This window comes from Talpa occidentalis, unplaced genomic scaffold, assembly GCF_014898055.3.
Source record: "Talpa occidentalis isolate TD23 unplaced genomic scaffold, MPIMG_talOcc4v2.1 talOcc4.7, whole genome shotgun sequence".
NCBI classification, from domain to species: Eukaryota; Metazoa; Chordata; class Mammalia; order Eulipotyphla; family Talpidae; genus Talpa; species Talpa occidentalis.
Window position 1 is genome coordinate 31,342,105 of NW_023605083.1, and position 22,190 is coordinate 31,364,294.

The window sequence follows — 22,190 nt, forward strand, 5'->3', positions numbered from 1 at the left end:
ATAGTTTTCAAACAGAATGGACACTCATTTTGCTGATAGAAGACTCAACTCAGAGTCAAAACCAAATTCTTTAAGTCAACTTATTCCCACAGCATCTGAGCCGCTTACTACTGAGCCGTGACCAAGCATATCTTTAAGTTGCTCAGACTGCTTTTTTTGTTCATTAACGCTATCTCTTCGTTAAATACCTCATTGGGTATTGCAATACTCAAGGGGTTGCAAAAATCAACCACTTAGAAAAACAAAACAAAGAAAATAACTAACAAAATAATATCACTAGGCCTAGCACCTACATACACACTTGCAATTGGGAAAAAAAAACAGAAAATAATTTTAAAATTTATGGAATCCAAATTAATAAATATTTAACTAGATATATAAAATATAATAGACTATGTGGTCAAATGCAATTCCATTCAACCCTTGAAGTGCTATAAATTTTTTTTTATGGTGATGTGTAAATGTTTTTTTTCTGTTTAAAATAACATGGGGGTAGTGTAGGACAAGTGAAATTGCTCAGGCCTTTATGCTGCTACCTTCTGTGACTATCACCTGTGGCCTTGAATGCAGAAGGCACTTGGGAGTGTGGTGCAGGGCATGCATGCCTGATGGCTGACACCTGTAGCGTGGTGTGAGCATGCGTAAGAGGGCACACCTGAGCCTGGAGGTTCAGGCTTTATATAAGGCGGCATCTCACACACATACACACACACACAAGAAAAAACAGCTAGGGCAGAACGGCTACTAGAGACGAGTGATTATACAGAGGCAGGACTGCGAGATGATGCCAGAGAGAACCCAAAGAGACAGAGTAAAGATTTGTAATGGCCTCCTTGCCTTGCCAGCCTACAGGCTTGCCCTACAACAATGGCGTAGAAAGAGCAATTAAAGCCTGAAAAAAGCCAGTGGGTGCTCCAGGACTCTCCTTTAGCCGTTTCCTGAATGGAAAGAGAACCTGCTCCGTGCTTGCTGGCACAACAGGTACAATCTCCAATATTAAGAGTTCCTAAGGCTGCTAAAATCTTAGTACTGTATTCTGCTGCTACTTGGTGTGAATAAAAGACTGCTCATTAATCCTACACTTATACCTTATTCCTCTATTGAAGCCAGATTCCAGAACAATAGGTATAGTCAACAAACCCTATAAATTTATCCTGCTGCTGTAAGTTGGGGTCAGCTGTTGGCGAGCCTAAAGGAAGAACGTGGGTCTCAGCCTTCTAGTTTTATCCTACTGTTGCCGCCTATAAGTAACCTTTACCTTTTCTACTTTGTTCAAATGTATATACATTTAGATTTTCTGGAATTATTTTCTGCTTAAGAGTTATCATTTAGACTGCATCAGATACTTCATGGAGTTGTTTTACATTTTTGCATGTTGATCTTTATTCTTAACTCTATAAAAATCTGTCTTGTTGGTGGAAAACATTAGATTTTATGCATCCAGAACTCACGGATTCAGCCCTGAACATTGCTGCTTCCAGGTTTGGTCCTGGACTGGTTAGCTAGGTTTGCTATGATCTGGGTTTGTTTGTTTGTTTGTTTTTTTTTGGAATGAATAGAGCCCCAGATGCTGTCAGTTTGATTGATTAAACTTAAGCTTGTTGCTGACCATCAGTTACCTGATGATAAACTTTATACACCTGCAGGGCTAACCACCTGTTGTCTATTTCTAGACCTCTTTAATGTTTTACACTGTCGGTCTGAACTTCCTAAAGTATCTGGCCAGTCTTCCTTTAGTTTGCTGTGAGGCTTTCCTTAACAGCCTCTCCATTTGACTTTTCTGGATCCTATGGGACAGCCTAATGTATGCATCTGGTCTCTTCTAGCTTGGCCTTTTGTGTTGTTGACAACGTCCCTGGTCATCAAGCAAAAGAAAATGGTGTACTCTTGACATATGTGAGAAGCAAAAGTCGGTGAGTCTATAATATTTAAGTAAAATCAAATGCATTCTTCTAATGTTATTTTAAATCACACTGAAATTGTACATTTTTAAAAATCGTCTCCACTCCAGAATTTTTATTTATATGTGTAAAATCTTTGGTTTTAAGCAAACGGAATCATAGTGAAAACGTATTTTCTCTCTTCTTGTTTGGTGGATGGGAAGTGTGTACTTATCAAAATATATGACTACGTTTGGGGGGATAGTTTTACAGATTTTAAATATGGGGATTTGTTTTTCTGAAATAATTGCTGTCTTCACTTGAGCTTTAGAAAATCTCCTTCATTGGCTACTACTGAAGGGGAATAAGTATTGTTACTGTTAACTATATTATTTCAACTTTGCTTTTCCTTTCTTCAAAGAGAGGCAACTTCTTTCCTTGGTAGTCAGTTACTGATAATTGGTTATGGCAGGTTTTTTTTTTTTTTTTTTTCTGGAAGTGGAAACTCCTGTTTGCACTCAGGACAGTTGGGGCCAGGCTAAACTACAAGACTGGGTCTGCACATGTGTGAATAGTCTTTAGTGGAATGCCAGCAATGTCTTTTGAAAGAAAGCTTTAATTCTTAATAAAGCCAGTTTCCTGGTTTGTTTCTCATATTGTGTTTTTTATTTGGAGCCATCCATTGATGGCAGATTTAATGATTGGTAAGTTTGTGGGACTGGAATTTTCTTTGCTTCTGTTCTCATTCAGTGTTTGGCTTTACCTGACAAAATGTAACAATTTCTCTCTTGGATTTATATACATGCATCTTCTTCATTTTCTATGTTTGTATGGGTGCAAAAACACAGCAGTCAAAGTATGCAATGTGTGGTGAACTATTTGGCTACATGTGAAACCTTTTCTGCCATCCAACAACTTTCAGTATACTGTTAGGATAGAGTCTACTTTGTGGTTCCAACCAGCTATATTTCTGTTTAGGAGTCATAATAAGCCGAAACAGAAAAAAGTATTCCCTTTAATCAAAACTGCCTAAAACTATGGTTGCCCTTACTGTGTGGTGTCTGAGTAATTAGCTAGTGTGCTATTATCCAAACACCAGTTGCTCAGCCTGAAGTGATTGAGATTTAAGGCAGAAGTCGTACCCCTCTGTAATAGTGGCTATTTGATCAGTGATCTTAACATTTTAAATATTGTGAGTGAGAAGATTCAGTTTTTAAGATTTCCCTTTAAGGTATTTGAAAATTAAAAATTAAACTCGTTGAATATTGTGCATTTATAAAAAAATTCCAGATGTCATTCTAGTCATTAAAAGATAGTGTTCCCTTTCCAGCACCTGACATGCAGTGTGTACCAGCTTAGTATTTTGATAACACCTTGAAAAGTTAAAAATCTTGTCAAATATTTTCAAATAATCTCACACAGCTAACGGGGTAGGAAAGTAAGGCAATCTCTGATGAATGGGTATTGCCAATTAAAAAGATTTCCCCAAAGTACTCTATGCTTCATGAAACTTTCATTGGCAAGTTATATATTAAGCAGTGAATCCTAATTTTCTAATACATCATTTGAATTATAAATTTTACATATGGAATGGCATGTAATTTAGAGTCTATTTGAATAGTGTTTAGACTCAGATTGAGAACAAAACAATTTTCTAATTAAATGCTAATTTAGGGCTCTTTTGAGGACTTCTGTGATTCCATTTTCCTGTCCATTATTTTGGTTCCCATCCCCATTCCAAAGATATTAGTGAGAGGAGAAACATGGGATATTTGGAATTAAAAGGATATGAGGTTGAATTTTATCCTTGGTTCCATAATAGGAAGGTGACTATGGGTAATGTTAAGACTCTTTCACAGTAAATTTTTTCTCACAATGTCGTTTTAATTTAATCAGTAGTTAATAAATGTTAATTCATTTAAGACAAGTTATAAATAACTACTTTAACTTTCACTCCATCACCATAAGATGGATATTGTCAACTACATAACACCTAAGAGGAAATTGAGTATTAGTGAAGCTAAGTGGTAATTCTTTCAGTTTTATTTTGTAAGTACCAAGAGTCAGTATTGAAACTCAGGCTTCTAGTTCCCTTTAAGAGCGATATAATTAAATTTTCTTGTAAGAATTTTGTGAGAATTTAATGAGATAAAATCTGTTTCCATGCACTGTATATATGCTCTATAAATGTTAGAATCATATTTGGACCTCTCTCTACTTCTACTCATCCTCTAGTTCATGCTTTTTAGATTTTTTAGCTTTTTTATATTTCTCAGTGTTATTGTCCTGACTCAGGACATTATTACCTTTTTTTTTTTTCTTTTTTTTTTCTTTTTAATTGTCTTTTTACTGTTTTCTAGTTTTATTCCATAATGTTTTGGGAGTTGTGTCATTATTCAGAATTTTTATTTTTTAAAGATTTATTTATTTATGCATACAAGAGCTGGGGTAGAGGCCAGAGATGCGGGAGGTGAGAGGATTCACCAAAGACAGAGTGGGGAACAGAACAGGCAGACTGAGTGAAATACACAGTGGGCGAGCCAGGAGAGGTCTTCTGTGCCATGGGGTTTCTCCCTGGGTGGCTGGGGATTGAACTTGTGCTGCAGAGCCTTCGGATTGCTTCATAGTGTGGTGCTTAACCCCTTGTGCCATCAGGGAGGCCCTATTTGGAATTTTTTTAAAAAATGTTTTTTAGTGAGGTAACATTGGCTTACAACATTGTACTTTAGAGGGTAGGATCCCCCTTCAGGTGTTGCTGCCATAGCGTACCCACCATGAGAGCACCCATGGCCACCATCATAGTCTGTTGTATTCTCTCCCCACTTCATTTCTCACCCGTCCCTCTCCCCAGTATCTGTATCTCCCTCTGGTTACCTCTGTTCTATACTCACCTTTCAAAGGTTAGATTTTTTTTAGTTTGGCTTTATCTGACCCTTTGTTTGGCTTTCCTATATTTCACATGTGATGCCATCTGGTACTTGTCTTTCTCATTCTGACTTATTTTGCGTAGCATAATCCCTTCCAACTCCATGTTTCTGCAAATGGCAACAGGCATGGGAAAGAAATGTTCATCATCATTTATCAGAGAAATGCAAATCAAAACCACAATGAGTTACTACTTTACATCTGTGAGGATAACCCATATAAAAAAGAAACAAATGGCGGTGTGCATCTGGAGATAAAGGAACCCTACTATTGTTGAAAATGTGGACTGATCCAGCCTCTTAGGAGAAAACAGTGCAGAGGTTTCTCAAAGATAAAAAAATGGATCTGCCTTATGACCCTCGTTTTCACTCCTAGGTATCTACCCAAAGAATACATAAACACTAATTTGAAGGGAAACTTGCACTCCCATGTTTATTGCAGCACTATTTATAATAGCTTTGGAAACAACCTAAATGCTCCAAAACAGATGAGCAAAATCAAGAAGATGTGGCATACATACACAGTGGAATACTACCAAGCTATCAAAAAGATACACTTTTTTTTTATTATAAATTTTATTTTTATATTCCCCATACAATTGCAACCCCCTTATTTTGACCCCAATCCCTCCCCTCCCCGCTGCCCACCCGCCATAGAGTGTCTCTGGTTCATAGTTGTTTGTTGATTTTGATTTTTACTTTCTTATAGTTATTCATTTTCCTGGTCCCTTATTTAAGTTTTCTAGATTCCTGCTATGAGTGAGACCATCCAGTATTTTTCTTTTGCTTTCTGGCTTATTTTACTGAGCATGATCCCTTCCAGCTCCATCCATGTTGCTGCAAATTGCATGTGTTTATCTCAAAAAGATACACTCTTAACATTATTACTGTTACAATTCTTTGAAGTGTTTGAATTGTTTTCCCTGGCACTACTTCTTAGGTACTTCATCTCTTTTTCCTTCCCAATACTTCTCAGATATCCTAAATATAAGTTTGGTTATACGACTACCTCCATACTCTCCTTCTGAAAACTTTCAGAAACTTAGAGTCACCATGCCTTACAAAGCAAAGTTTTAATTAATTTCCTTCTTTCAAAATTAAGTGACTTTATTAAAGAATCAAGTGATATTTCACTGAGATAAATACTGGATGGTTTCACTTATAAATGGAATTTAAAGAAACTGAGCAAAAGGTCCAGAAAAAGACAAAGCTTGCAAGCTGATCATGGAGCTGAGACATGCGGTAAGGGATGTGGAGGAAGGAGCATCAAAATGGTAGGGAAGAGCACAAGGGACCATGATGGATGGTTCATGGGTGCTGTGGTGGCAGGAGAGCTATGGAGACTTCATCTGAGGGAATGAAAGAGTGAAATAGTTACTGTACAAAAATGAACGACAATGTAATAAAATAAATTAAAAAAAACAAGAGTGAGGATTTGAGCCCAGGAAATAGTCCACAGTCCAACAGATTTTGTGCTGTGAGAGCTCTTCCAATGAAAAACAAGTTTGAATTTAGATGATACAGTTAGGAACACTGAGTCATTGACATTAAAAATGTTAAGATATTTTGATGCTACCTATATACAGAGGAAAGCAAAAGCTGGAGTTGATACACCTTCCTGATTTCTAAGGATAATCCTGTGGAGATGCAAATTCTTGGTACCCATTGTTAAAATCTTTCTGGCCTCTTGGTCATTAGTGTGGATGAAAGTCTGTGTTAGTTTGACTTTTAGACCTCTTTCCCCAAAGTGGCCATGTATTACTTCTCAAAGCCTAGCAGCATTATTTACAATAGCTAAGCTATGGAAACAACCCAAATGCCCAAAAGTAGATGACTGGATCAAGAAGATGTGACACATATACAATGGAATATTACTCAGCAATCAAAAAAGATAAACACATGCAATTCGCAGCAACATGGTTGGAGCTGGAAGGGATCATGATCAGCGAAATAAGCCAGAAAGTAATATTTCTTGGCAGAAAAATTAACTAGTCTCATTAACCCCGAGCAAGGGTGTGCGTGTGTGTGTATGTATGTATATGTATGTATTTTGCTTCTCTGTTATTGCTCATAATACGATTTCCATCTGATAAGATGTGTCCCCTTGCCTGCCTTTCCTACTCTTACTGTGTGTTGTCATTTCTACCCACAAGTCTCTTATGGTCAGTTGAAAAATTGTCTTGCATAAAACTTTTCTGGCTTTTAGTAAGAATCTCCCTTCTGCCTTTAATTTCTAGAACTGTGAAACTCTGTTGCATTGCTTATAATGTTTCCTTTGTGTTCAAGTTAGTATGGTCACATCACCTTCAGAGTTAACTCCATTGTCCTGCAAGATGAACTCCTTGCTTTGTTTATTATTTCATTTCTGTCACCACATATAATAGCTAATGCATAGTAGAACTTTGATAAATGGAATTTAGTTGAATAGATGCTCAAAAGGGAGACACTTTGGAGTAGGGAAGAGAACAGGATTTGGAAATAGGCAGAAATAATTTATCTGCCACCTGAGAGTTTAGTTAGACCTCAACATTCAATCTGTGAAGTGGGTTAACAGTATCTATCTTAGATGATTATTGGGAAGATTGAGGTAACATATACATGTAGCATAGATGAAGAGATAACATTCCAGTGGGTGATACATATCAGTCTCTGTCCTAAGCATTTTGTATGTATTAATTCAGCTAATCCTTTTAATAAAGTTATGGAATAAGTGCTGTTATGATCTTGATTTTAGAATGAGCATACTGGGGTACAGAGGTATTGTCTTCCCTCAAGTCACACAACTAGGAAGAACAGAAGCAAGGATTTGAATCCTGTCAGTTAGGCTCTAGAAACCATTTGTGTAAACACACCACCTTATTAGTTTACTTTCCTTTTTTTATAGATTAAAGATGTTTTTTCTCTATTAAAGAGAGATGATTATGATTCATCAAGTTCTTGCATTCCATGTCCTGAGCAGGATGTGGCCTTTGCCCTTGAGGAATGCTGAGTATGATGAGGGAGTTGAGCAGATAAGCATGTGACAAATTATGTATAGCCGTATTCACAGTGTGCTATGGAAGAACAAACATTCCTATTTACCCCAGCTTCTGTCCTAAGAGTGTTCTTTTAAAGGAAATTTCTTTGTATTTTTGATGCCATAAGAGTGACGTGATATAGAGAAGTCTTATAGGAAGCATAGGAGTATGGACCTTAAATAGTTTATGATTTCCAAAGTGATATTTACAGATCATTTTTAGTTACTTAACCTCTTTGACTTTTTCAAATCAGATGGGCTACGGCATGGACTTTTTGGTCTGTAGATAAAATTAAGCCTTCGGGAAAATAGTTTTGAGATGTTTGCTTTCATATCCTTGTGAGGAGGTTTCTCTACTTAAAACAAAATGTGGCAGACAATTCTGACTCCTTGGTGTTGTGTTCTAAGTTGAATGTCCTCAATCGAGGTGAGAGAAATAGCCATATCACTATGAAATTTTGTGGGACAGAACTTAATGTCTTTGTTGGTTCATATTAAGATTTTTTTTTTTACTACTCTATCCCCAAATTATCAGAATAGCTCCAAAATAACAAGAAACAAATATACACATAAACACAAAAAGTATATTTCAGCAGCACTTATCTAGTCTAATTTAAGGTAAAAATCTTTTTTATATATAGAATACTTTCTGGCAAGCAGCCAGCAACGAAGTACCTGTTGGGCAGGACGGCTCATTTCCTTTCAGAATGTGATATGTACAAAAATAAACTTTGAAGGAGGAGGTGAGAGCTGGGAAAGAGACTAACTAAAGAAAAAAGGTCTTGTTTAGTATAGGTACATCCCTCAGAGCTTGTCTTATGCGCTTGCTTTTCCTTTTTAGACCACCAGTTTGCATATTTATCATGGCTCTAGGCATATTGATTTGCAATTTTCACACTCAGTCTTTTACATTTTTTTAGTCTATAGGTGTTCTTGTCAGAGTGAGGAGAATTTGACTTGTAACAGGTTTCTGAGAATTTGCAACAGACTATTTCCTGATATCTTAGGAGTAGAGGTTTAGATAAGTCAGAATTATCTGAAAGGTACCCCAGGAGGTGTGGAAACCCTTCCCAGAAAGATAGTACTTATATTTAAATGTTGTTTTTATATATAAGGCATCAAAAAGACAGAAAAAGTCTTTCCTTACTCCTCTTAATGTGATGTTTTTGTTCCTCAATTCCCTAACTCCAGGTTCAAATATTAGATATGATTTGATGAGCTGAAGGGCACCATCACATGTCTCAATAGACAGTGGTATCTAAGAGGAATATTAGAATTCTTTTAGATCCTTCTGGAAAAAAAAATTGGGTCCCCAGCCCAAGTAGATGGACTATGTAGTTTTTAAGAGTTTACCTGGTGATTTAATGGTTAAAAAAATTACATTCAATTCCACTGTGCATTCAGGAATGAGAAGATAGATGTAGGGGTAATGTATAGACTGGTACAGGCATTGGATTAAATTAAAGAGATCTAAAAACCAGAGGAGGGAACCAATATGGAATCAGTGCTATATAAAGCCCTTTCCTTCTTTAAAACTCTTAGGGTCTAAGCAGCACTGAAATCCATAACCCTAGATTTCATTTATCACCTGTCTCCATCAATCTATGATGTGTGTTTGAGTTCTGCCTTGACTGTATTAGTGTGGTTGTCAGAGAAAGGGGAAGTGCCAGGACATGGGCAGATAGAAGAGTCTAAGGGATGCCCCTGATTGTCAAAATTGGGTGAGGGAGAGAGGCCTTGGGAAAGGACTAGAACAACCTTTTGCAGAGCGAATATGTGTCAAGTATTCTGCCTGATGTACTACTACTATGAATGTAATAATAGAAATATCTAATACTTTCAAGATGCTTTTTTTCTGTTCCAGGCACTGTTCTTAAGGACTCATTGAATCCTCACAAAAATCTTACAAGGTTGAAACTGGTAGGTTTCAACTGGTAGCTTCTGAGGGAACAGAAGCTCAGATAGGTTATGTGACTGGCTCCAAAATCACAGTACTAGATAGTGACTGAGTTTAAATTCATGTTATAAATGTACTTCCTCCCCAGGTCCCTGCTATTAACTCCTCTCTCTCAAAAACAGACTTGAAGTTTCTAGAATTTGAGTAGATATGGATGAAAATAAGATTGAACTTCTTTTTGAGGAATACGTGGAATTCTGGACATTGATAGTGATCACATAGCTCATTAGTGTGTCTCTCCAGTGAATTCCTTTCAATAAGAAAGCAAAGTCATGGGCAAAGACATCAGTCTTTGTGGCTAGAATTGCAAACTCCTTATTTAATTGTGAGGTGCTTTGAATTTATTAGTGACCTGATTTATTTCCCGTTAGTCATCATTCTTAGTCCATGTACAAGTCTCATTTTAGACATTTGGCTTTCTTGTTCAATTTTCCCCTTCCTTGTGCTATTTTTCTACCTATCACCTCAGGCAAAAATATAAAAAGGTCAAACAAAAAAAAAAAAGAACTCTGTGTGACATCTAGTGAAAACAATGAAACTGTAGAGATCTGTTTTAGTATTTCTTTATGGCACAAAATGTATTCATTTTTAATATCTCTAATTTGCTCATCTGTCTTCGGTCATCGTGGGCTTGCTGTGATCATCAGAGTAAGAGATAGGCCTGTTTTAGTGTATAACTTAAGCTCCAGCTGGCTAGTAGCCTGTGTCTTTTAATGTTACAAAGAAGCAGCAAACCACTTTTGCTAATGTAATATTAGTAAAGGCATTTGTGTACTTCAAGATTTAATTGAGCATTTAAGGGCATTAGAAGTTGGTTACGTTCTTCCAGCACTGTAAATGCATTGCATTTCCATTTCAGACACCCCTATTTTTAACATCCCTAGGCATTTCTGCCACAGGTATTTCTAAATGATTATCTTTTTCTAAGGGGTTTTAGCTTTCTGCTCTCTGGGTAGGTAGCTTCCATTCTTAGATTATATCACAGCTACCCAAATCCTCATTTTTCGCTTTTACATTTTACCATGTCCATTTTCAGTTTCTTGGTAAAGCATGCTGTGAGGGTTTATGACATGACAACCCTTCTTTTGTCTACAAACTGGTGGACTCAAATCTACTAACATTAATGTTCCTAGAACAGGAATGGCTCCATTCCCAAAAGAAAACTGAACACATTTCAACTGAGAGTGAAAGAATGAAGTGTCCTTCATGAAATGCTTACATTTTCCTCTAGGTTATGAGAAATTATGGAGACTGTTTTGAATTACTTTTTTTTAGAGAAGAGGATGCAAGTCTCTTAGTGGCCCACATGAGAAATGAAAAGTTATAATTAAAAGTTGTTCTGTACAGTTGTCTTGGTTATACAATATTATCAATTGTAGTAAGTCACCTCACTATGAGGGAAAATTAGGTTCATGGATCCTGACTGCGGAATGACTTTCCATCTTAAATTAGAAGCCAGGGGCTGTCACTCTTGAACTTTTATATCCAAAAGGAAGAAGTTTTTACCAGTATTGCTGGCTTAGGTATGTAGGTAATACCTAATTATTCTTTAACATTCTTTTGAATAGAAAAGTAAAGAGACTTTATTTAAAAACCTTTTGAATGCTATGTGTGTCTTGGAGTTTTAAATCTCTTATTCAGTGCCTTGTAAAAGGAACCTACTAATTATGGAGGACATTGGCAAGGAGAAATCTTCCCTGATATTTGGCCAAGCATCCCTAAAACTTTCTTAAAGTCTCGTACTTGAAGTCCAAATTATTTTTATCTTCTGAATTTCTTCCATATCTTCCAGTGTTTTCCCTTTTCACATCACAATCACCCATCAAGAGGTTTTGTGAAAGAAAAATTCTATTGTTTGATTCATTGTGTGGTTGTTTTCTATAAATACGTCTTATCCCTCACTGCATAGGGTCATACTACATTGCATGACATTACATCGTAAACTGCAATCTCCCGAGCCCACTTTTGTTTCATTAGTTGTAAGCCTCCTTTCTTTCTCCTCATTCTCTTTTTATTTTTTAAATTTTTTTTAATTTAAATTTTATTTTTATATTCCCCATACAATTACAACCCCTTTATTTTTACCCCAAGCTCTCCTATCCCCACCCCACCCCCCAACCCCCGTAGAGTGTCTCTCGTTCAGTTTTTTGTTGATGTTGATATTTTCTTTCTTATAGTTATTCTTTTTCCTGGTCCCTTATTTAAGTTTTCTAGATTCCTGCTATGAGTGAGACCATCCGGTATTTTTCTTTTGCTTTTGATTATTTTGTAGCACTTTCCTATCCTATTTAATTGTTTTCATCTGAAAGATCAGAAATCCTTATTAGAGTATTTTAAGAAATACTTGTTGAACCAAACCAAAGTAAAATGTGAACAAAGGAAATGTAGTTTCAACAATGAGATTTCAAAACAGAGTTAAAGGACAATTAAGGATCAAGGTTTCTTATCAAAAATGCTCCATTTTGTGAAATGCACTAAGTGGATTGACTTCATATCTTTGTTAAACAACACAAACAATAAGTCTTAAATAATAGACCAATAATACTGTAAATTTTGTGAAAGTGCATGAGGCATATGATTTTAAAAATTATTTTAATCATAGTAAATAAGCCAAAGAAAATACCCTAGATATAATTACCCCTGTGAACATTTCTCTTCGAATTTGGTTAAAGTAACTATTCCTTCAAATAAAAGGACAGGTTTCACTGTTTTATTTCTTTATCATGAAATGACAAACCGAATGCTATGAATCATCTGTTACCACCTTTCTTCTTCCAGGCTCTTTGATGTTCTAAAATGTATTTGCTTCTTTGTGGTTATCAGAATAACTACAATATGCTTTTTCCATACTTTCTTGTTAATTATATAAAGTACATGCCAAAGATCCATATACAGGCAATATATATTTTATACATAAAATAACTGAAAATCCATAGTGAGAGCCTTCCAAATTTCTGCTGGACTGTTGACACTGGCTTGGTAAATATCTTTTATTTTTTTTCCCACTATGGGTAAATATATTTTTTCCTCCTACTCACAAGCTTTTTCTACATGGGGAAAAAAATAAAATATGCAGTGTGTTAAATAGGAAACAGTAGAATAAGATTCCATGAGGCCAAAACACCAATCCTCATACTAAAGCCAATCTGCCCTAAAGAACTGCTAAATATTTTACCATATCCCCAAAGTAAAATAATAGTAGGGCAAAGCTAGGTTTAAAATGACAGAAGGATTTTGAAAAGACTCGAAAACCTAGAGAAAGGAAATGTGGTTTGTAAGCAGCAATGATATCTCTAAGTATGGATAAAGCATTCATTTCATATATGTAATCTCTGTGTGTACGCATATGTTTCTACAATGTTTTACTCCTCACATTATTATTTTTCTTTAGTGTGTTTCCTCCTCTCGCTTCCTTAAAATACTGTGAAAAATAGGAGCTTTTCAAATTCAATGAGTTATGAGTTCCATCCTTTAATCACTTAAAATGTAAACAAAATAATTGTAATGGTAGTAATAATAAGAATTAATACTGGAACTCATTTAGTAAATCTTTCCCAATGAATGTCAGGTCAAGGCCCAGATTTAACAGGAAAATAAAAATGCTTGAAGAGTTAACAAATACCTCTTCAAGGGAATCTCCTGTCTTGTTGCAAATGAAAACAGGTTTAAAATTCTGTGTTCAGAAGTCAATTATTGCCAATTTCATGGACTCCTCAAACATGGGGTTTTCATTCAGCAGAGCCAACTTTACCTGCCAAAAGCCCATAAAATGGCCCTTTTCCATCTGGTAAATGTTCCGCAATGAAATTAGAGCTGCTGGGAAATAATGGAAATCTATGGACATATGTATACTGTGACTGAAATGTGAAAATTTATCAGTGCTATCTGTGCAGATTACTTATTTAAGGAGCAGTGTTAACTCTTTCAGATGGTAAAGCTTGAATTTCTATATTATAGCTGATGTAATTTCCTACCTTCAGGTAGAAATAATTCAAATACTTCTACAGCAATGAGCCCCCACACTGCCAAAAAATGGGTTCTTAAACATGCCATTTTGAAAGATCAAATGAAAACTAGACACTCAAGTCAGAAACTAGCCACTATGCAAAGTATTAGAAACAACTTGAACAGTTGGAAAAAAAAACAAAAACAAAAACCCTGTTCCAAATACTTTTTGAAAGCAGGCTCTAGTAGGTGCCTTAAAAATGCATTTAAGATTTCTTAAAATAATGTTCTTCCTTAAGTCCAACATACAGTTTTCAGTGATTTCCCATAGGTTTATTTACCCAACTTTATATCACTGTTTTTTTTTTTTTTGCTTTTAATATTTAAATGATTTCTTTTTTTTTTTAATTTTTTAAAAAATTTTTTTTTTAATAGAGGCATGTTTTATTTATTTATTCATTTATTTGTTTGTTTGTTTTGTTTATACAAGCACTGGGTACAGTCAGAAGCGCGGGAGGGTGAGAGAATTCACCAGAGCCAGAGCGGGGAGCAGAGTAGGCAGAAGGACCGAAGGACACTGCTGAGGGGAGCAGCGGGCGGCAGGAGAGGTCTGCGCGCCATGTGGGACCCTCCTCAGGTGGCCGGGGAGCAGCCGGGGATCGAACCGGCGCCGCAGAGGACGCAGGCAGCTTCGCAACCCAGTGCTCAACCGCTGCGCCACCAGGGAGGCCCTTAAATGATTTCTTATATAATTTTCTACTGCTCCATAAATGGGCCACAAAGGACATAGACCAGGTAAAAATGGTTTGCTTTTGTCAATGTATTCAGAAAAGACTGTAATTAAATGTTTATATGTGCACACTTAGATGTAAATCAGAGAAGGTAAGGGGGCATATATATAAATATATAGATAGATACAGATGCAGATACAGATATAGATGTAGATAAGAACCTGAGGGGAATATATTGTTGTTAATATATATGAGTATGGTAGGTCCCTGCCCACTACTTCCTTCTGAAAACACAACAATTGAACCCTTATCTTCAGAATCATGAGAATTTTTATTTTATGAAATGTTCTTAATTGAAGCAAAATGATCACCAAGGGCAGAAAGAACTTTCTAAAAACTCTATCCTAGAGTTTTTTCTAGGAATATGGGGATAATGGAATTATTCTTGGCAAATCTGAGTTGTATGGAAATGATTAATTCCTTTTCCTAAAATAGGAAATAGGTCCTCAGAAGATGCTTTTGGAGATTTCAATCTGGTTTGCATTTAGTTGCTCTGCTTGTTCATAGGTCAGTGAGTCATAAAGTGAGAATCATTTCTGAAATGATTCTTTAGTATTCTATTTTCTAAATACATTGAGGACAGTGTCAACAAAATGTTATCATCCCTTATTTAAGGCACTGGTTTTAAATGGTGATGTCAAAGAGAAGTCCTTTCAGATTCCAGGAAATCACAATGTGGATTGCATTGAGAGCTTCAAGGAAGATCATACTTAGCAGCATACCCTCAATATCATTTCTTCTGGTTCACAGAGTAGGGAATTCCAGCTCATTTTGAAGACTGTTCAAAATATTCTAGTCCAGCTATTTTACAACCAGGCCAACTTATTTTCTGATCTATCCTTAGTTATCTTTGATTGACAGAAAGTCTTTGGAAAGCATTGAATTCTTACGGTAGAAGGGGCTGAAATATTATCTAAGTTTTTCAATCTTTATTTGGAGACCAAAGGCACTATGTCAAAAGACTGGTAGATACCTGTACTTGCAACTGGGACTTCAGTGGCAGATTTAGAATCCTTGGGTTATTTGAGGTTTCCAATTTAAGACATATTAGTGAGAGGGACATGGAGAACATCTGTAATATGGACAATGCAACTATAAATTTTTTTCCAGGAAATGAGAATATCCTCTAGATCTGTCATAGTTAATACAAAAATAGAGTAATACAAATGAAGACTTAAATTGATGAGGCACATGTGTAAATTGATAAAGGAAATTCGGTGCATCATAACATTGAAATTTATCTAAATTCAATATTGTTAAACATTCTTAAAGATCAGATGAATTATACATGAAGTATATGGATTATTTGTCCCTGGCAAACAATGGTGACATTTCTGTCTGTCACTTAGTATGACAAGGTTAGCATGTTTTATTCAAAACTTTTAAACAGTAAAATGATTTGTATGCATTGCTCTTTCTTTGGAATGTCAGGGAAGGCAGAAAGCAACACAGTTATTCTATGACATTGAGTCAGCATGTGCATAAAAAAATGACAGAATGGGATTGTCTCCGACATCTATAAATCTCATACTTAGGTTTTCTAATCATCTGGTAGAAAAACAAAGTCATAAAGATGGAAATATTTCCCTTCCCCCCAGAAGACACGTACCATTTTATATTGAAATCTAAATGTGATATTTGAATGTAGAATATTCATGAATGAGATTAGACCCCTGAAAATAGTATACTTTGGGTGTTAAGAAAATTTAATGACAGTAATATTTTTTTCAGCAAATGGGATGACATTCAGATTTTCTTGTTCTTTCATTGTTAAAATATTTTAATGATGGGATGGGACAGTAATTTATGAGGTATTGGGATCTTGTGCTCTGTGTGTACAGGATTGGCATTGAGAAAGAAATGAATAGTAGAAGGCACAGTTCAACTCCTAGGTAGAGACAGGATTTTATTGACTTGTCTGCAGTTTCTGTCCTAACTCTCTGGCACTGGAGGGTATCAAAGGTAAATGCTAATGGAGGAGTCATGGACACGATGTCACTACTCCTGGGGTAGCCCTAGCATCGCCACCCCTTTGCTCTCTTTCTTTTCCTTCAGCTTCCAGGACACACAGGAACATGCCCTTCACTGTTGCTGTGGGTTTTTTTTTTTTTTTTTCCCTCCTCTCATGAGGTTGTAAAGACAAAATGGATTTTGGGGCTATTTGGTTGGAATAAGGTAGGATCTAGGTCTGATACAATATTATCCCCTGGTATAAGGAACTGAGACATTTTATTTTGTCTTTTGCATTCACAAGTGGTTTAAGGACTTTGATGGTGTAGCAGCCATTCCACAAAAAACAAAACAAAACAAAACAAAAACATTCCACTGACCCATTGACAGTTTTTGAAACCATACTGTGAACCAGTGATTGCCAGCAATAAAGTGATGAGCAAGGCAAACTCCTGCCTTGAGGTGTTAACGATAGAGGAAGACAGACACATTAGTGAGTGAGCACAGCGGTAGTACAGGTGCATGGAGGCTTACTGCACAAGGTGAGAGGTAGAGAAGTAGAATACAAAGGGATGAGTTTGCAGACCAAACTTACTGGATCTTCTTCTCCATATTTGGGGTTAGCCCCAGAGGAAGATGTTTTATTTCAGTGCCTTCAGCAATATCTCTACTACAGCTTCAAAAACCCTAAAAGTCCATGTATCATACATGCATTTTGTGTTTTCTACAAACATGCTGTCAGAGCACAAGAAACTCATTCCATATTTCTTTGGTTCATCTCTGTCTGGATGTGTAATGAAAGCAGAATCAGATAGGTTAGCAAAGGAAAAACTCACTTTAATCACATATGTATGGAGAATTTACATTTAATCTAAAGATTAAATGAGTTGGCCAGGAGCATTTAACCTGAAGAGGGTGGGGGCTTCACATGACAGACAGGAAGGGCGTGACCGCATCCTTACTCTGGGAGTAAAGAGAGATACTTAGAGGGTATGTGTTCACTGATAAACCTAGAACTGGATAAGACAACCAAAGTACATTCTCCTTAAGTCAAAATGGAGAGCAATGTTTGCTTCTCCTATTAGGAAAAAGACAGAAACTTACGACATAATGATTTATTCTTCGATTGGGAAGAAACAATGAATTAGGCAGGAACTAAATAAAGCTTCTTCTAAGCTTCAGGGCCCTCACTGCTCTCAAACAAAAACAATCTGCATTTTTTAAGTAATTATAATATACCTCCTGAGGCTTACAGGCCTGGATTGACTTCTAGTCCCCATAGCATAGTGACCAGAGGCCTACTCAGGGGCTAGTGAGAAAAGTCTACCTGACTGGGGAGACTGCCTAGCACCTGGACAAAAGTGAAGGCTTGAGTGACTATATTTGATGATAGTCTGTTGAAGACAAATGAGTGATGTATGCATTTTTTTCTGGAATGATTTAAGTGACTCTTAATAAAATAGAAGTTTTACTATATACTCCATTTTGGGGATATATACTTATCTCACATTGAAATTGAAACCTAGTGATGTTAATCTATACCATACCAGCTCAAGGTAGATAATTACTGATTGCACTGATAATTACTACTGTTTTACTTTAGTTATGCACAGAAACTATCCAACCTATTTTAATCCTTTACTTCCTCCCCCATCTTTACTCCCACCTCACCCCCCAGGATATTCAGCATCAGTGCAAATATTTAGAAGGATTACTAGCATTCAGAGAGATTTTTTTCCCTAAATCAGTAAGCAAATTTACAAAGGTAATTTAAAAGCAAATAATAAGCAATTGTCAAAAAGGAACTTACAGGTGACACCAAACTTTTGGGATGCAATGCAGGCTTGCTGGGCTGTCATTTTAAGAAATGTCTCTCCAAAGGAAAATGTTTCCAGAAATACTCTGACCTTTCCATTTTTTAGCATGAAAGTGAGGTGATCTAAGAGGAGCCATCTTCCAAGTAAACGTGGTAAGCCTTTAGTTTGAAATATTCATCATGTTTCTGTTGTGAATAGCCAAACCACTGTTGAAATTCAGTTTGCTGGTCTATTCAGCTTATTCTTTTCATGCAAATCCCAATGTGCATGAAATGAACAAAAGACTTCCTTTCTATTTGTATGCATTGTTAGTTTTCTATTCCATTTTTATTCCCAAACTTGTTTTTCTCTCTGTCAGTATTAGTACTTTATTCATTTTTTCAACAAATATTTGTACTGTCCCTACGCATGAAGAGGCACCAAAATGAATGATACCATCCCAGCATGGTAGTCTCGGTATGACCCACAAGTTTCATTTTTAAATGCTTTTTAGATACTATTTGAGGATTCTTCAAGATTTCTTAAGGCCACATCTGTGATGAGGAGGAATGAATGATCTGCTCAATTACCTGTGTCTGCGATGAGCATGACTTGGGGGCTCATTGCCTTGCTGACTCGGACTGGGAAGTGTTTACTTGGGAGTCAAGCAGATACAATTTCTTGTTCAGCTTCTTGTGAGCTCTAACCTGCGGCAAGTTACCCTACATTTTTGAGAGTGTCCCTATATTTCTTAAAAGAAGTGATCATCTTCCGTGTCTTTCCTAGAACCTAGAGTCTTACTGCATAAGGAAATGGGTGAAAACTTTAATAGTAATGGCAGGTGAGCTAAAATAATTCCTATCACTGAAGGCTCAGAAAAATTTTTATGGGATTTCTTGGAGAACTTGGTAAATTGCAGACTTCTTCTTCTTCTCTTTCTAGTTTTATCTTAGATATAGTTCCTATCATGAGAGTTTTTAACTTACGTAAATTCAACTACAAATGCACAATGGGGAAAGAGAAAGAATGACTGTGAGCTCAAATAGCACAGGTGATTACACACGCCTTTCCACGCACAACGTGCTTCTGGCATGACTCATCCTGGGATTATCTCCTCGTACTCATTTTGCTCATATTGTTTTAAAGACATATGTCTTATACTCATGGCCCCAAATTAAGACCCGGTCTATTAATTCATTTAAAATATGCAGAAAAAAGCCAATTTTGTTAGACTTACTGACAGTTGGTATGTTTCTCTTCAAATTGCCTTTATTTAGGGGTATTTTTAATTATATATGATTATTAACTTTATCGTCACAACCTCACTGTACTTGTTGCTTTTATTTTTTTTGAAATTCGTTTTTTCTTTTACTGACCACGAATATCTAGATTTTCTTTTTCTTTTTCCCCCACATAATCTCTATACATCAGTTTGTTTCTTGCAGAGGGTTACTAAAATGTCAGAGCCCGTGTCTACAACTCACAACACTGTGTGTAGTGTCAGTAATAAATCTTGGAGCTTCAGGCATTGTTTTCTTAGGAATAACTGATAAAGTGTTTCTCTTCCTGGAGTTGTGACAATTTTGCAGGTTAGAGTGAGTTCAGCAGTGTTTTTAATGTTACAACAATAGTGTTCTCTTTTGCTGCATGACCCATGTCTATTTTTATGCAGTTATTTCTCAATTTCTGTGGGGGCTTGATTTCAGGACACCCACAGATCTCCAAACCTGTGAATGCTCAAGTCCTTTACATAAGATGGTATGATATGCACATCCTCCAATATACCTTAAATCATCTTTGTTTACTTATACCTAATCCAATGTAAATGACATGTAAACAGTGGTTGTACTGTATTGTTTAGAAAAAAAAGATAACAAAAGTGTATATATATATATGTTTAGTACAGATGCAGCTATCCTAGACCTAATTATATATTTTTGATCTGGGCTTGGTTGAATGCCTGGATGCAGAACATGCAGACCACACTGCACACAAAACATCTTCAGACTGTTAGCACAGTGATCCAAATCTCTCATCCACAGTAAAATGCAAATGCCAGAGAGCAGAAAAGTCCTTTATTCGTTTTTTATATCTCACATGAATCAGGTGTGATAAGGGCTAGAGAATAAGGCCTATGGACTCTAAGCAGGTTAGAAGATGCCAGCCTCTGAAGAGGCCTGGGACTGAATGTAAGGACAGCCTTCTGGCTTCACACCTTTGCCCAAGTACTGCTATTTAACACCAGCAGACATTCTCACTCTAACCCACCCCCATTTTAATGTCTGTCATTTTTTTTCTCTTATTCTGTCACATGTGATTTTAGTTTTCAGTTAATTCCTTTCAGAAGACTTGTTTGAAGTTGTTTGTGCCCTTGTATATTAATGTTGAATATTGTTTATTAATTATGACACCAATGACTGCATGAAGAAGATGTATTTAGGGATACAAAATTTACAGACATAATTTTCATGATTCTGTAAGGAAAGTACTTTCTTTCATGTTAAAAAAAAAAGTCTCTTACCATATAATTTAGCAAATGACAGAGCTGGATAAGATTCCAACATCTACTTTGTCTGTCATATGCTGCCTTTGTTTGTACACTATATATGTTTGCAAATGTTGTGTTAATGTGCAAGTATGAGTGTATGTGTGAGAGAGAAATTATTAGTCGGTCTATACATACATTTTCTTTAAAACCATGGCTACATAACAGGTATTTGCAATGCCTGAAAACCAGTGTTGTCAGGTCTTTCACTCCAAACATGGTCTCTAACATCCTACCCCTACCCCCTGTGACTTTTGCAGTTTATACAATCGGTGCATTCTTTCTTCTAGGATACAGTTTCTGAAAATGAAAGAGAACTTTATACCATTTTATTTTTCAAATAAAGGATTTCCAGGGCTGGCAATTGCTTTGCTTCTCACTGACTGGTCTTGGAAGGCAGTAACACTATTTTCTTTAACATTATTTGCTCCTTCAGATAAGGAGCAACACCCCTTTCATATTGTGGTCATTGAAGCAGTTTCTCATTTCTGAAATTTTAGTGCCTTATAAGATGGGAAGAAGAGGCAAGGAAAGACCCTGTGGTGATTTAAGACGATGATTCTGGATTGAAGCATCTTGATACTCAGAGGAACACCATATTTCATACTGTGTTTGCAGAAATGCTTCATGGCACAAACTCCTATTTCATGTCCTTGAAGGCCAATGGAGTAACAGAGTTTCTGTTTCAGTGCCTATCTGATCAATAATCCTGTGACTTTTCAGATTGGCTATCTGTCATGATGTATTTTTACTGTGGTGTGACTAATACCTGTATGTATATATTTTTAGTCTCTTGCAACTGTAAAATATTTAAAAATATTTCTATTGATGCTTAAATTTAATTATATAAAACATTTGTCTTGATCTTATTGAAGAATACATAAATCAATATCAGTGGAAAATATATTTAGAATTTATTGCAACTTGGCTTTGAACTCAGCATACAGTAATAGTATTAGCCATGAGGCACGTAATTTGCTAGGTACTGGTTACAAACATGAATAAAACATGGAACTCTGCCTTTTTATAGTTCACAGGCTTCAGGCTTGAAGTGGTGATTAGGAGCTTAGATTTTCTCACCAATCTGCCTTAGCTTGAATTACCCCCTTACCATTTATTAGATGGCAGACAAATTATTTTATTTTCTGTGTCTCAGTTATTTCATCTGTAAAATGGGAACATTGATAAATGTTACTTCAAGACTTATGTAGGGATTAAATGAACTGATATCTGTCAGGCACTTAGAATGGTACCACTCATGCATTTGAAAAAAAAAATTCTGGGCAGTATCAAAAGGAAACAAGGAAACATGATCAGCTATCTATTTTATCTAGGCCAGGGGTACAGGGGGTGAATGGATTCACCAGACACAGAGTGGGGATCAGA

The 22,190-nt window shown here is 36.2% G+C and overlaps 1 long non-coding RNA gene across 1 annotated transcript; it reads left to right on the forward strand.

Moving 5' to 3' along the window:
- The first annotated feature begins 921 nt into the window (after positions 1-921).
- On the forward strand, positions 922-21,393 carry LOC129144813 (uncharacterized). Its single transcript, XR_008549473.1, has 3 exons — positions 922-981; positions 1,827-1,913; positions 21,305-21,393. It is a non-coding gene; the product is annotated as an uncharacterized LOC129144813 (long non-coding RNA).
- Positions 21,394-22,190: the final 797 nt, after the last annotated feature.